This window comes from Chenopodium quinoa, unplaced genomic scaffold (assembly GCF_001683475.1).
Source record: "Chenopodium quinoa cultivar QQ74 unplaced genomic scaffold, ASM168347v1, whole genome shotgun sequence".
NCBI classification, from domain to species: domain Eukaryota; kingdom Viridiplantae; phylum Streptophyta; class Magnoliopsida; order Caryophyllales; family Amaranthaceae; genus Chenopodium; species Chenopodium quinoa.
Window position 1 is genome coordinate 1,888,291 of NW_018743389.1, and position 16,507 is coordinate 1,904,797.

Here is a 16,507-nt window from a genome sequence, read left to right on the forward strand (position 1 = left end):
TCGTCCTTCTCTTTTCTCGGACCTTTTCCCGTCTGACTGTTTTACCGTACTACAAAGATCAGTCGCCTGTATATAGGCTTCCGCTTCAATCAAGGCCTCTTGAAGAGTCGCCACCCTCTTTCGGACCAAATCAAATTTGAAGGTCGACCCGTCTTTGAGACCTTTGAAAAAGTCAGTATAGGCTACTTCATCCGGTAACCCTTGAATCTGTAAGAACGAAGCCCCTCCTTCTCGCCCTGCTGAATTGTTCCTAAATCAAGGGTCGTCTTCTTCGCAGGGATGTTCATGGGGAAGTTGGAGGTGAATAAGTAAGCAAGCGTCCTGAAGTTATTTACACAACCCTTGAAGGTACATTAGGTTGGTGAATGCCATCAGATGGTCTTCTGGGTTAGTAGTGCCGTCATAGGCGCCTACTAATACATTTTTCACTTTGGCCGGCTGAGCGGCTTCAGTAATTTCCTTGGAGAAGGCCGACAGTTGTTCACCAAGTCTAAGCAACCGTTGCTGCCAGTCCATAGGTTGGACATTTTTTGCTGCATGTCCACCAAACGGAGGTGGCTGTAAAAAATATTGTTGTTGCGGTACAAACGGTAAGTTTGGTACCGCCTGGTCGCTATGAAAGCTGGACTGACGGGAGGTACCGCCTGACTGACTCTCATGATACGACTGAGTGTGCCTCATCGAGGTATTTCGCAGACTGTCTTGGAAGTTTGAAGTAGAGGCCGACTCTGACAATCGGTCACTCTTCTTCTGCTCTAGCAGTAGCCGAGCGTCTGTGTATGTTTTCCTCGACCCGTCCGCCTGAATATGACGAACAGGTTTCCTATTTCCTGGAGTAGGAAATAGGTATTTTGTGAAATCAAGGGCAGGTGGCTCCCACTTCCTAGATTTAGGATGAGGGGTCGCTCTCGCCCTTGAACTGGTTTCCTCTTCAGTGAAGTGGAGGGTTTCTTAGCCGACTGCTCCTTGTCCAGAGCAGGCGGCTTCTTGTTGATCAACTCCTGAATTTCTCCCTTGAAGTCCCTCATGAAGGTCATGAGTTCGTTCCTTGTGATGGGAGCAGACCCATCAGTCGGCTGCTGCCGAACAGGCGGTGCGCCTGCTGGCTCGCTTCCAGTTTGAAGATGTTCCTGTTCCCTCCTTTCGGTATGACGGGTACGTCGGGCCCTTAGGGTCCCGTCTGAAGCTGTGTGAGCTTCAACTTCAAATTCATTCTCAGTATCGTGGTCCGACTGAACTAGAGGGTCGTCCAGGGGATGTCTCTCTTCAAGAGTCGGTACAAACGTGGATGCCATCTCAGAAGTACTCTCCCCACAGACGGCGCCAAATGTTTCGGGGTTTTCTGATGTCCTGCGGGAGAGTTACAATTCCGAGACTGGAACCGGACGCCTGTACCTGCAAAACAAACGGATGCTCCGGATGATTGGAGATCCGCCTCCGACGGTCAAGTTAGTACTTGATTAAGGAGTAATTAATGCGGAAATTAAAGTGATTGGGTCTCGCTAGGTGAGAGTGTTTAATGTGTGTAATCTGCGTTTTTAGCATGTTATCTCCCTTAATGAGGATTAAGGGAGGTATTTATAACCTCGGGAAACGTGTCAGTCTAGGTTTAGGTTAACCTTGGGCTGATTGGGCTTCCCTCGGGAGTTGGGCCTAGGTGACCGGTTATCCCAGGTGTTATGGGAAGGACACGTGTCGTGTCGTAATTGGTCCATGGTGGACGGATCATTGCTTGACACGTGGCAGGCTCCTATTGGCCCATGTGACGGACACATGGCGGAAACTGATTGGTCCACTTGTCAGATGGTGATTGGTGGGGAAAAATCCCTTAATCAACGGTGAGGAAAGATCTCAGGCAGCTGCCGTCGAGGTCAAGAAGTTGATGGATGTCAGGTTCATTCGGCAATGCTACTACCCGGATTAGGTAGCAAACGTTGTTCTGGTAAAAAAGTCGAATGGTACCTGGCGAATGTGTGTTGATTACACAGATCTGAACAAGGCATGTCCAAAGGATAGTTATCCACTTCCAAAGATCGACAGTCTGGTCGACTCTACAGCCAGTCATGTCTTGATGAGTTTTATGGACGCTTACTCAGGCTTCCATCAGATACCCTTGTGGAAAAAAGATCAAGAAAAGACGACATTCGTCACTAATCAAGGGATATTCTGCTATACGGTGATGCCGTTTGGGTTGAAGAATGCGCCTGCTACTTTCCAGCGTATGATTAACATCGTCTTCATTAATCAGATTGGGAGGAATGTAGATGCGTACATTGATGACATGATAGTCAAATCCAAGCTGCAGACGGATCACCTTGCTGACCACTGAGAAACCTTCACCACCCTCACGCGGCATAAAGTCATGCTTAATCCCCAAAAGTGCGTCTTTAGTGTTGAGTCTGGGAAGTTTCTTGGGTTTTTGATTGATCAAAGGGGAATAGAGGCTAACCTGGAGAAGGTACAGGCGGTAATTGACATGAAGTCACCCCGCACTGTCAAGGAAGTCAAAAAATTAACCGGTTGTCTGGCAGCATTGGGAAGATCCCTCAGCCGGTCAGGCGACAAATTCCTTTACTTCTTTCAAGCAATCAAAAAGAATAAAAGATTTGAATGGGGGGAGAATGCTGAGGGGCGGCATTCCAAAAGCTAAAAGAGCACCTTCACTCCTTACCCCGGCTGGTCAGTCCTTTAGCTGGAGAGGTTTTGTATGTGTACTTGGCTGTCTCAGATCACGCCCTCAATGCCGTTAACCTAGCTGAAAGATATGGAAATCAGCTCCCAGTGTACTTCACTAGCCATGTGCTTAGAAATGCTGAGTTACGGTACCCCCTGGTTGAAAATTTTGGCCTTGCCCTTTTCATGGCCATAAAGAAGTTGAAACCATACTTTCTGGCACATCCGGTGGTGGTCTACACAGACCAACCCCTTAAGCGGCCAATGATAACTTTGGAGTCATCCGGTAGGATGCTAAAATGGGCTATTGAGATGCAAATCTTAGAAATAACCTTTGAACCGAGAAAGGCAGTGAAGGGTCAGGCGTTTGCTGAATTCATTGTTGAAATGACAAGGCTGGATTAGCCGAAAAACGTTGAACGGGTTTGGAAGGTATATGTAGACGGGAGCTCTACAATGAACGGCTGTGGTGTAGGCATAATTTGCAAGTCTCCGGAAAGAGATACATATGAATATGCACTACGGTTCATGTTTCAAGCCTCAAACAATGAGGCGGAGTATGAGGACCTGCTAGCCGGAATCGGCATGTGTAAGGCAGCAGGGGCAAGGAAAGTTGATGCCTGTTCGGATTCTCAGTTGATCGTCAGCCAATACCATGGTGACTATGAGGCCACCCATCCGGTAATGATCAAGTATTCGCAGGCGGTCAAAGATGAGGCTGGGACACTTGACGAATTTCACTTAAGTCAGGTGCCCAGGTCAGAAAATAATCAGGCGGATGCCCTGTCTAAATTGGCATCATCCGCCACTTGTGATGCGCCTAGGTCAGTCTTTTGGGAAGTTATGGAAAAAAGAAGTATCGAGCATGATCCCATTGGAATTCTTGACCGAAGCTCTACCTGGATGGACCCCATCCGGGATTATTTGGTAGACGGCACCTTGTCGGATACCCTTCCAAAAGCGGCGTCATTGAAAAAGCGGGCTTTGAGCTTCGAGATGTACAAGGGGGAGCTCTTCAGAAAGGGTTACCTCCAGCCGTTGCTGAAGTGTGTTACCCTTGAAAGGGGCAAAGAGGTTCTAGAGGATCTGCACTCGGGCTTTTGTGCATCACATATAGGCGGCAGAACTCTAGCAAAAAGGGCTAGGCGGCAAGGCTACTGTTGGCCCACTCTTGAGGCAGACGCCATGGAAATGGTGAAGAAGTGTGACAAGTTCCAGAGATTTGGTCGGCTCATACATCGTCCGGCTACTGATCTGACGGCAATCTACATCCCAGTTCCATTTGCAAAGTGGGGCATGGACATCTTAGGTCCTTATACGCCTACATAAGGCGGAAGAAGATACATTTTGGTGGCTGTAGATTACTTCACCAAATGGGTAGAGGCAGAGGCGGTCAAAGGCATTAAGACAAAGGACGTCATTTCCTTCATATGGAGAAACATCGTCACCCAGTTTGGGGTTCCTATGTCTATGGTTTTTGACAATGGCCCTCAATTTGAGACGCCTACCCTCAAGAGCTGGTTGGGAGATCAAGGGATCTCAGATTGCTTTTCATCCGTTGGCCGCCCCCAGGCAAACAGCCAGGTTGAAGCCTTCAATAAGCTCATCTCAAACGGTATTAAGAAGAAAATTGAAAGGGCTGGCGGTCTATGGGCGGCTGAGTTGCCTCATATCCTATGGGCCATCAGAACAACTGAAAAAAGGGCAACCAGTGAAACCCCATTTCTCATGACCTATGGCACTGAAGCCGTCCTGCCAATTGAACTTTATGAGCCAACACTCCGAATTATGCTCTATGATGAAGAAGCAAATTGGGAGGCCATGCGTCTAGCATTGGATACACTCCCGGAGCGCAGGGGCAATGCCGCCTTGCGTCATGAGATTTACCGCCTGAGAATGACCAGAGCCTATAACAAAAGAGTGCACAAACGGCCCTTGAAAGTGGGAGATTTTGTACTACGAAAAATGGAGGCAACCGGCAGGGCCAATGAGCAAGGGAAGCTAAATCCTAATTGGGAAGGCCCCTACCGGATTTTTGACGAAATAAGAGGCGGCACCTATCGCCTGGAAACTCCAGACGGTAGGCAGCTAGCCAGAACTTGGAACGTAGATAACTTGAAAAAGTACTACTTCTAAGACTTGTAATCTTTTGTAAATAGAGTATTAATGAAAGAAATGCTTTATTTAATTTCTGTTTTGTACAAAGCCCCGGCTGTGTAATACACAACCGGGCAAAATTTGAGGCCAAAGGCCAGATTTTCTTAATTATTGTATATTGCAGTCTTATTTGTGCAATGCACGACCGGGCAAATTTTTAGGCTAAAGGTCAGATTTTATCTTAAACCAACCGCCTGCTTCAAACATGAGCAGGCATCCGGCGACGCCCCTTTAGGTGAAATCGTCGAAGAGAACATCTCCCATTTGGGTGGTACATTGTTCTATCAAAACGTACAAGCGGCTAAAAACTAACCTTCCAGGTTAAAACAGTCACTTTCATATGCAATTGAAATCGAGATACCTCATGTTGCTCCCAGGTGACACAGACGGTTCCCGAAATCTCGATCAGAAATACACGACTTGTGCTCAAAAGCATCACAGCCGGTCTCTCGCCAACCACTTTAGTTAAAAAGAAAGGTTGAGATGCAGCCGCTTGACACAACTCCAAAGTAGCACAAGCGGCCGCTTAAAGGAACTCAACCCAATTTTACTACTAAATTGACTGACACAACTGCATGTCGCCCAAAAGCGGCACAGCCGGTACTTATAGTCTGGATCAGGATAAATCGGTTCTCACTCAAAGGTATTACAGCCGATTAAAGACCGCTTGTATCCTATCAAACGCCTAAGAATGATTACCCAAAGGGTATCGAATAGTTGGATAAGCGATGGGCATAAGCAAATTCCATCTGCTATCCCTACTTAGCCAATTCAGCAACTCCCAATATGGTCAAGGGACCGCATGTTTATTGTCCGGATGCTCGTTTGGACGGCTACGTGCTCAGAGTAGGACAACTACCACGCACACAACCGTCCAGGGGCAAGAAAGCTCACACACCCAGGATATTGCATACAAACCAGAAATGCAAAAAATTGAAGCAAATGGCGAAAATTGAAATTGAAATTGAAAGATTAAATAGAAATAAAGCCGACTCAGCCGGAAAATGTACAAATTGGCTTATAGCCAAAAGAAATTGTTAACCGGACCCATGTCTGGGAAAAGAAAAGATACATTCAATTACACGGTGCATAGGCCGGAGAGTTTAATCAAAAAGCTTAAGATTGAGCCGGGTCTCTGGCGACGGCTTCAGGAGCAGGAGGGGCAGGGGTCTCTTCAACTTGGACCGCCTCATTTTCAGCTCAGGCTTCTTCATCCCCGTCGGCGCCCTTTTCCGCCTGCATAGCCACGATTTCCTTCTTGGCCCATACCTCATACGGATCCGAAGCCAGCTGGTTTGTTTCCTTGGCCAAAATGGCAAGATCTGCATATTTGTAGGCTAGTTCCTAGACGGCATAGTCTGCCTCCGGATGTACCAGGAACTAAGCCATTTGCATGCGGTTTTTGCAGTCTTACTAATTCTCCTCAATGAGCCGGCTCTGTTCAGCTTCCAAGCTGGTTTGGAAGTTCTGACTGGCGGAAGCTGCATCCTTCTTCAGGCGGCAGTTCTCCTTCAACAGCGAGGAGTTCTCTTTTTTGGTCGCCTCGAAAAGCTTGAGGGACTCCGCCACCTTCTTCACCTCCTCTTCAGCATTTTCTTTCTCCGCCTGGAGGTTGTGAATCTTTGTATGGGCTTCATTGAGGGACTTTTGAAGCGTTTTGATGGAGTCCGCCTATTGCATGATTATGCTTTTAGTTTCTAATTCATGCACAATCATGGAATATTGAGTAACGTTATGGGCCTCAGACGCCTCTCGTTTAGCTCGTCTTACCTCCTCCTGCTTCCTGGCATAGGCTCTCTTCAGCCCTTCCACGCGCAGCATGGACTACAAAGGCACAGACGGTGTTAGAAGGTCAAACGGTCTAATAACTATGAAACATTCAGTTGGAGGAACATACCTTAGCCAGGCTGACCATGACCCGGTCAGCATTGAAGGTGTTGATCCCCGGGATCGCCTCCTTCTCTTCTTTTGGAATGGCCTTCAGCATAACCCGGGCGTACTATTGTACATCCGGCCAGCGAGGGGAGAGATCTGCACTAGAAAGAGACGATGAGAAAGCTACATACGTCCCTCCTATTGCCTGCAGGCTGCCAGAAGAGTCTTCTGACTGGAGCTGGGAGTGTGACTTGACCCGCATGGGCTTGCCAAGCAAAGAGGGGTTGAAGGGTTCTATTGTACCTTCAGAGATAAGTTGAGATCCTTGATGGCCCTCAACTGGCACAGAAGCGCCTGAAGCCCTAGGCGGCGCAACCTCCCTGGATGCCTCTGGGACATCCGGCTGCCTGGAGGTTAGATCAAACCCCAGGCCAGTATTTTTGACAGTTTTTCCCCCAACAGTCAAACGGCTGGCAACCGCCTGAGTGGAGGTTTTTCGTGACTTCTTTGATACGGCTACCTCCTCTCCCAGCCGGGGCCGGATCAGCTTGGTCAGAGAGCGAGGCGTCTTGCTCCCCTCCTGAGTCAAAAACACAAGTATAATGATCAGTCGGTATATACTTCAAAAATACGTAAGACTAGGGAAAGGGCGCATGTACCTTGCTTTTTGACGCCTGGGCAGCTTTTTTCTTCTCCGCATTCTCCTTGCGGATTTCGGCGGCTGATTTTGCAGGCGTCTTGTGTGGGGGCAACATTGCCAAAGCGTTTACTGTAGAAAGAAACCGTCTAATTAGAGAATGATGATAAAGAATGTTAAAAGCATAAAATAGCTAAAGCGGCATAACAGAGCCGGGTGCTACTGCAACCTACGTTTTTTAAACTGGGTGCTTAACCCGCAGGCGAATAAGAACGGCTCATCTCGCAGGAACTCATGTTTAGGTAACCAATTCTTGGGCACGCTTATTAGTTCACCGGTTGAGAGGGCGGTTGTGGTGAGTTCAAAGAACCCCGCCTCTATTATCCTCTCATAGTCCTCATTCGAGACTCGAGGCATCTTACATTTTTGCCCAAGAAGCTCGAGCTTCCGGTTGTAGGTCCTGAACTCTCGGTTCTCCTCTTTGGTGGGAGCAGAAACCAGATAGCACCGGTTCTTCCAGCACTACTAGAAAACACCTTATTTACGACGGAAAATATCCGTCGGTACACCTTCTAAATCCGTCGGAAAGGGCTGTTTCCGACGGAATTCCGTCGGAACACGTTGTCGGAGATCACTTTGTCGGAATTTCGGCTTATACTGATGGATTTTCCGTCGGAAAAGGCCCTACCGACGGAATTTCCGACGGATTTTAAATTGTCGGAGCCTTTGTTTGACCTGAATGGGTAGTCCGTCGCAAGCTTTCGATGGAAAATTCCGTCGAAGTTGGAGAGGTTTTCGACAGAATTTTCCGTCGGAAGAGGTACATTCCGACGGAAATTCCGTCGGAAAGGTCAATAAAAAAAAGCCCCACATGCCCAGAAACACCCCCACCCCACCTGCCCAGAACAACCCCCATCCACACCCACCCCACCTGCCCAGAACAACCCACACCCACGCCCACCCAGACCACCCCCACCCACACAGACCACCCCCACCCATACCCACCCCACCTGCCCAAAACAACCCCCACCAACACCCACCCCACCTGCCAAGAACAACCCACACCCACACCCACCCAGACCACCCCCACCCCACACAGACCACCCCTACCCACACCCACCCCACCTGCCCAAAACAACCCTTACCCACACCCACCCCACCTGCCTAGACCACCCCACCCACCTGCCCAGACCACCCCACCCACACTCACCTAAACCACCCCACACACACCTGCGCAGACCACCCCATCTACACCCACCCAGACCACCCCACCCACACCCACCTAGACCACCGTACTTCACCCACGCCACCTAACTAAACCGAACCCACCCACCCAGATCACTTAACCAAGCCCCTAACCCACCCACCTAGAACACGCAAAAACCAAAAAATCGAAAAATCCAGAACATCTAAATCTTACAAACCAAATCGAAACAATCAAACCCAGATCCAAACTAAAAAATCGAAAAAAATAAACAAAACCAATTGAAATCGAAGAAAAATAAATAAAATATACAATTATCTTCTGAAATTAAAAAAAAAAAAAAAACATTACAATTATATCAAAAATTAATTATAATCAGAATTGTTTTTTTTTAAAAAAAAAAAAAAAAAAAAAAAAAAAAAAAAAAAAAAAAAAAACTAGATCTAAATGTTGTTGTTGTTGTCGTTGTTGCGTGCTGGTGTGGTTGTCAGTGTAGCCGATGGTTGTTGCGGTGGTGTTCTTGGCGGTTGCTGCAGACGGTGGTGGTGGTGTTTTGTGACTTCCGTATTTTTTTATTTAGGAGGGATGAGAAGAGAAGAAGTAGAAGAGGGAAATTAAAGGGAAAGAAGAACAAGAACAAGTGAGGAGGTGGAAATTAAAGAACAAGAACAAGAACCAGGGAAAGAAAGAGAAAGAAGAGAGGAGAGAGGAGAAGAAGAGGGGCATGGAGAGAGAATATGAAAGGATAGAGTTAGGTGGGAGGGGGGTGCCGTGTTTTTAGATTTAGAATTAGGTTTGTTTTTTTTATTTAAAAATAAAATTCCATCGGAAAAGGCCTAAATTCCGTCGGAAATTTCCGACGGAATTAAAATCCGTCGGAAATTTTTCTACGGAATTAAAACCGTAGGAAATTAATATGTTCCGACGGATTTTTTTCCCTCGAAAATTAGAGCTTCCGACGGAATTTTCCGTTGGAAGAAAATTTCCGAGGGAATATTCCGTCGGAAGCAGTAAATTCCGAGGGATAAAAAATCCGTCGGAATATTTCCGAGGGATTTTCCGTCGCAACATATATTTTCCGACGGATTTTTTTTACGGACCAAAATTCCGTCGGAATATTCGTAATTTCCAACGGAATTTAAGTCCGTCGGAACAAATCCGTCTAAAAACGACCTATTTCTAGTAGTGCAGTCTGACCACTTGGACGGTTTTTCCAATGTCATCAAGTACTGGGGATAGGTGGTCAGAGTATACCAGGCTCTCCACCCGCCTGGGCTCCGACTTATATAATGCATGTGAGCGAAGGCCTCCCATCCGGCGTTTAGGCCCTGCATCTCGCAGGCAGCAATATAGCCTAAAATGTTAACCCAAGAATTGGGGGTTAAATGCCATATGCCCAGACCGTATCCTCTTAGGATGGCCTTAATGGTGTTATGAAGAGGGAACCGGAGACCGGCTAGAAAGGCCGCCTCGTAGCAGCCAAAATACCCGCCCAGACCGTATCCTCTTAGGATGGCCTTAATGGTTGTCTTTCCTGACAATTGTTCCCATCTCAGGCAGTACTCGAATTTTGTACCCCTCCCCTAGGGGCCGCATGAGTACAAAATTTCTGAGGTTTCTCTCCATGCTAGCCCGGTCCTTAGCAGAGACAGCGATTAGGAGGGGATCACCCTTATTATTCCAAGTGGGTCTCTCTTCCTCCTCGCTATCTACAACCGGTGTAAGATAGTTGTTGCTACTGCCTTCAGAGCCTGATGTAGAGGCGGTTTCTCCGCTGCTTTCATTTCCAGAGGATTCTTTCTCCTCCTCGGCTCCAGAGATAGAGGCGGCATCTTCACCACCTCCATTATCGGAGGATTTTTCCTATCAGCTCCAGAGATAGAGACGGTATCTTCGCCGCCTCCATTATCAAACCCCAGGATTCCATCACTAGGGGTGCTTGGGGTACCTCTTGGGGATTCCCTTGACATCTCAGCCTGATTTGCTTCAGGCGGCAATTCTTCAGAGCTTTCTCCTTTATACTCCGGATTAACTTTGAAAATGTCATACCGCCCAAGGTATTAAAATTTTCTAAGTTAATCAAGTCCATCTCCCATTAGAACTAGACAAGATGCCGACCTAGCAAAGCTTCGAGGGTCTAACTTTCGAAAGGAGCAATCCCTCCTGGAAAGAGAAATAACTCCTTCCGAGGGGAAAATGTTTAGGGTAAAATTACCCATGACAAATGGACCAATCCGGACCTGCCACGTGTCCACCACGTGGGCCAATCAGCGTCCGCCACTTGTCACCCTAAGAGGTCCAACATGGACTAATCAGGTCATATCATGTGGCCCATTATCCGCCAACCTGGAAAACGGCCATCGCAGGCCTAATTCCCGATGCAAGCCCAATCAGTCCTAGGTTTTCCCAGAAAACCTAATATTGGGCACGTACTTCAAGGCTATATAAACATGTCATTAGCCTCCATAAACAAGAGAATCATCTCACCTAGAGAAGTCTAAACACATTGATCACTCCTCACCTAGAGGAACCAGATCTCCCACCTTTACTTTCCGCATTTATTACTCCTCAAACAAGTACTAACTTGACCGTTGGAGGTGGAGCTCCCACCACAAGGAGTCTCCGTTGTTTTGCAGGTACAGGCGCAAGGATACCAGTCCCGGAATTGTAACTCTCCCGCAGGACATCAAAAAACCCCGAAACACAAGCCATATATGTCAATAGCAAAAAAGGCATCTACATGTTAACCAGACTTATATAATGATAACTCAAAATTTTAACTGAGGGTACAAGGTCTTTAAACTTCACACAACATTCAATCAGAAATTTAAATACAAAAATAAGATGAAAATCCAAGATTAAACCTTCACCTTCCACGTGTTAGGACCATTGGATATATGCAGTTCCTTGTAAAGGACATAGTAAAACTTCAACTGACTAAAGGATTGAAATTCAGAAGGCGTGGGTACAGATCTATAGGGCTCAGAGTACCAGAGGTGATTACAACAGTTTGGAAGCGTTCAAATACAGGCCTAATTGCCAGTGAAGCATCATGACAACTCAGCTGAAAATTCCATTTCAAAGCACAAACACGTATTATAATGAGCAATTAATGAGAAATTAATATAATGATACAAAAGGCAAGCAAATATATATAAGAAAGAAACACCTGACAAAAATTTGGGATGTCAAACAACAACAGAAGCAAAGAGAGGGGAAAGAAACAGTCTTTTTACTGTTTATAATAAGCTGTTAGCTATACATCATATCAGAGTATGTCAGTCTAAACCAACCTGCAGTATGGGGTCAGGGATACGAGCCATTCTCTCATCATAGGGTTCAATAATGATTGAGAAGCCCCTGGCATATGTGCCCACCAGCGTTGCAAAATCACAAATTGTCTGAATACTTAAGAACTCGTCTGTATCAGTTATTTCAAGGGTCATTATCAGGGAATGTAGGAGATCATAACAAAATTTCAAGGTTTTTTGGTCAAGTCCCACTTGTTGATTTAGGGATGCTACAAAAGACACAGGCGACTCCTTTTCAAAATTCTCACTTTGCAACCGGCCTTTGATATATTGCACCAACCTACGCAAAATAGATAGAAAATGCTCAGCTCGGCGAATATTCCCTGGTACCGCTTCTTTTAGAATATCCTCAGGCAGAGCTGGGTTGGAAAGCCAAGTATCGCCAACTGTAAAAGAAAATTATTACAGAAGATGCATAATGAATTAAACGAAACTTAAGAAACTGCCAACTCTAGACAAAAATAGCAGAAAATTCAAAACAGATGCCTATATAGCACTGACATACTTGGTAAATTTCCCCTTTGGGCCAACCCTTCAACAAGGCGATTGTATTCTGCACGTAGTTTCCCAGCATCTGTGGACTTGAACCTACCTACCACATCAGATGAGTTAATATTAACTCATAAGAAATCTTTCTTTTCCACATAATATAATTTTAACATCAAATATACACATAAACTGTAAACCTAAATCATGATGCTGAACGTTTTCAATGGACATCATCAAATGCAAACATGCAATTTAAGAAACCTACAAGGAAATTTCTACCGCTAATAGAAAAACATTTGTTTATTCAAATATTACCAATATTAATATAACAACCACTTACCAATATAATGGTAATGGTTTTCGCAATACGTTTTCAAATTAATTTTAGGATATTGACGCTATGTTATCAACATGCCAATTTATTAAAATTTTTGCCTGATTGTTGCCCAGATGGAAGCGTAAACTAATGTCTGGGAGTCAATTTTCTAATTTGGGTATGTGAAGATAAAATAAGAGTACCTTGCTGATATTTTCAATAACCTTTCTAGGGATATATCACAGAAAAATCAAAGGAAATGAAGCAAATATAAAAGTACCTTTCGATCTCTTGACACATCCTAGAAATATTTCTGGTCGCACCTTCAAGAGTTTGCCTGCTGACACTAACACTAAGAGCCTCAATGCACACGTTGTCAATGTTATGAGCGTCATCAAAAACAACCACAGACTCCCGCTGCATCTCTTTTGAAATAATCCCAGCAACTTTTGGATCAAGTAGATACTGGTAACTGTAAACCACAACATTTGTAAATTGCACCATATGGCATGACAGGAAATACAGGCACCATCCTTTCTGCTTGCCAAATGCTCTCAGGTCCTGTAAAGTATATACACCTGGGGGCAAAAATTGCCTATGAACCTGACTTCTCGTAATCCTCAAAAAAGGAGCAAGTAGGAATATTAGGATTTTCTACAGCTAGAGCTCTAACCCAGCTCGCTGTAAGCTTCCTACAGCCGGCATCAACAGAGTCTCTATTTTCAGCAGAGACAACAACTGGATTAATACAAAGATTCTTGCGGGAAGAAAGCCCAAGAGCAAGGAGCCGAGCTGAGGGACCCAAGTGGCAAACCTGATAGTCATGGAGTACCTTTAGCTCAGCTAGTGTTTTTTTCCATTTCATGAACCGTATGAGTGCAGTAGATGAGTTTAATAGGATTTGATGGTTTTGGAAGAGCATAACTGGTAATGAGAGATAAAAGTGCAATAGTTTTCCCAGTGCCAGTGGGCATCTCCAGCAAACAGTAGCCCTTCGCATCAAGGGCTCGTTTGAGTTCAACCATGTAGGAATATTGCTCTGGATAAATGTTATCATAGGGGAAGTAGACTGTAATGTTACCATGTAGGAATATTTTTTTTTTTTTTTTATTTAAACACTTAGTTTGTTATTTAAAATAGGTGAAAGGGGAAAGATCCGTTTAGGGTCCGTTTTGGACTCGGATCCGTAGGATCCAACGGATATGAATATGGATCCCCCTTTTTCATACCCCACGGATCCGGATCGGATCTGGAGCACGGGGTCAAAAACGAATCTGAATCTAAATCAAGTCGGATCCGGTTCATATCTGACGCGTTGCCATCCCTAGTTGAGGCATACACTTGGTTCGTGTTGAATTGAGGCAAAAATGGGGAAGAACAGTTGTATCACCATTAGAGAAAAAGTTAGAAAGACCCTAGTATTTGTTGGTTCTAAATGCTAAATTCTCTGTATTAGAGGATTTAATTTACTTAATTGTTCAATTTTGCAAAAACCCTAAATTTTGAATAAACAAAAAAAATCAGAGAAATTTACAGTAAGATTATCGCAAATTTAAGAATTACCTTACATACATTAAACCTCTTGATTGCTACACACATTAAACCTCTTCATTGATACATTGTCGCAAATTTAAGAATTACCTTACTCACATGTAAGAATTTAAGAAATGTGCAGTAACATTGTCACAAGGAGAAGATTTGAAGTTGAAAGAATGAGAGAATTGGTATTGATAATGGGAAATTTGCCGTTTGAGGTGGTTGATTGGGGATAAGGGATTATATGGGAAAATTAGTTGGGGTAATTTATTTATTTATTTTTATTTAATGTTATTATTAAAATAGATTAGATTAAATTTGATTTAATTAGGAATTAACCAGAAAAGTGACGTCATTTATGTCTTTAGTTACCGGAAATGCAATTAGGTAGTAGTCGATAGAATTTATCTAAATTAGGGATAGTAATCAACAACTTTTCAAAGGTAGCAATTTCATCACAAAGCCAGTCTTTTTGAGGTAGTAATTGACAAATTTTTTTTTTTTTTTTTTTTAAACAAAGAGGAAACTATTATATTAATTGGCTAAAGCCCAAATTACACATAACAACACCTTTAACAGTTTGCTATCTTACTTTATCTCTATAGAAATTCTCTCCTTCCTCTCTCTAAAGAATTTCTATTCAGGTCTGTTAGTATTATCGACTAATGGATGATGTTTCTATCCAGAATTCCTAGCTCTCACACTTTTTCACTACCTTCTTTGCCTAAGGTTGTATCCTTTAAAGAGGCAGTGGCGAAATCATCTTAGTGGTTTGAGGAAGCTCGGAAGATACTGGAAACTTTGATAGACTGGCCTGAAGTTGAAGAAATAGGCCCAGACAGTAGCTTGTCAGTACAGTTTGACACCGAGAATTTGTCAAGGTTGAGAAAACCATGAAATCTAACCTTAACGGGATAGTGTTTGGGTTCAAATATTAGGCCGGGATTTAAGGCTAATAGAGCAAAAAATATGTGGAAAGTCAAAGGTAAATTGGAAACCATTGATTTGGCAAAAAATGTGTTTATGTTTTGTTTCACTAGGATGATTATGAGCGGGCCTTGTTTGGAGGTCCATGGTTCATTTTTGAATATTATTTGATGATAACAACTTGGAAACCCAATTTCAGACCATCTTCTTCAATGTTTGAAAAGATGACGGTTTGGATTAGATTTTGGAGTTACTAGTTGAATACTATGATAAAGTTGGCTTGTTCAAAATTGCAAAGGTTGTGGGTACTCCAATTAGAGTCGATTATACAACAGATTGAGTTATTAGAGGAAGATATGCTCAAGTTTGTGACGAAATTGATTTACAAAAACCATTGGTTACAAAGGTTTGGATCTAGATAGGCGGAGCTCAGCAACAAATTGCTTATGAAATTATGAGTTCCTTGTGTTCAATTGTGGAAGAGTTGGTCTCGTTCGAAGTCAATGCTTGATGAATTCTGATCAAGACAAGTGTGTGAGTGAACAGAGCAATGAGTCTTTAATTTTGCTTTCGACTCCTCAAGTTGCTGAGGTGGCACACAAGGATAAAAGATTTATTAAAGTGGGTCGAAAAATTGTGGGCTCTTCATATAAGGGAGTCCAGCTTCAAATAGAAAATGAGAATAATAAGTTCGAGTGTAGTCAGCCCAACAATGAATTTGGGCCTTGGACTATGGTCGTTAATAAAAGAAGTCAGAGAAATAAAAAAGTTTATGCTGCTAAGGGTATGGGAATAAATAACAATACTATAAAATTTGTTGATAATAACAACAAAGTAATTATTGAGAATAATAACAAAAAAAATTCGATTTTCTAAAGAAAAAAAAACGTTGATTATAACAGCAAGAAAAAAAAAATAATTAGTAATATTGTTACTGATAATAATAGTAAAAATAAATTAAATACTAATAATTTTTCTAATAATAGTGGGGTTAATATCCATACTAAGAAAAGTGAAGTATCTCAAGAGTCTGTTTTAATAGCTGGCCAATCAAGGGAGGGTATTTTGGATGCTAACAAGAAACAATTTCAAAATATGTGAAATACACACTCAACTTCAGAAATAACCATTGACAAAAAGCAACACCTTAATTGAGTCTGTTGATTTAACCCAAACAAGAAATGATATGATTATAGAGGAAGTTGAAAGTCATCAAGAGCTAGTAAATGAAAAAGTGAAGCCTCATCAAAGACACTTGGTGGAAATGCTATTGGATTCTCACCAAACTTTGTCTGTTAATGGAGCAATTCCCGAGTCTTTAAATTATTTTAAAGACACCCAGCCTCACTCCCATTCACCCAATTCAAATTCCCACGTCTTTT

The 16,507-nt window shown here is 43.7% G+C and overlaps 1 pseudogene; it reads right to left on the reverse strand.

The window, feature by feature from the left end:
* Window positions 1-11,244: 11,244 nt before the first annotated feature.
* Window positions 11,245-16,022, reverse strand: LOC110738411 (annotated as a pseudogene).
* Between the last annotated feature and the right edge of the window lie 485 nt (window positions 16,023-16,507).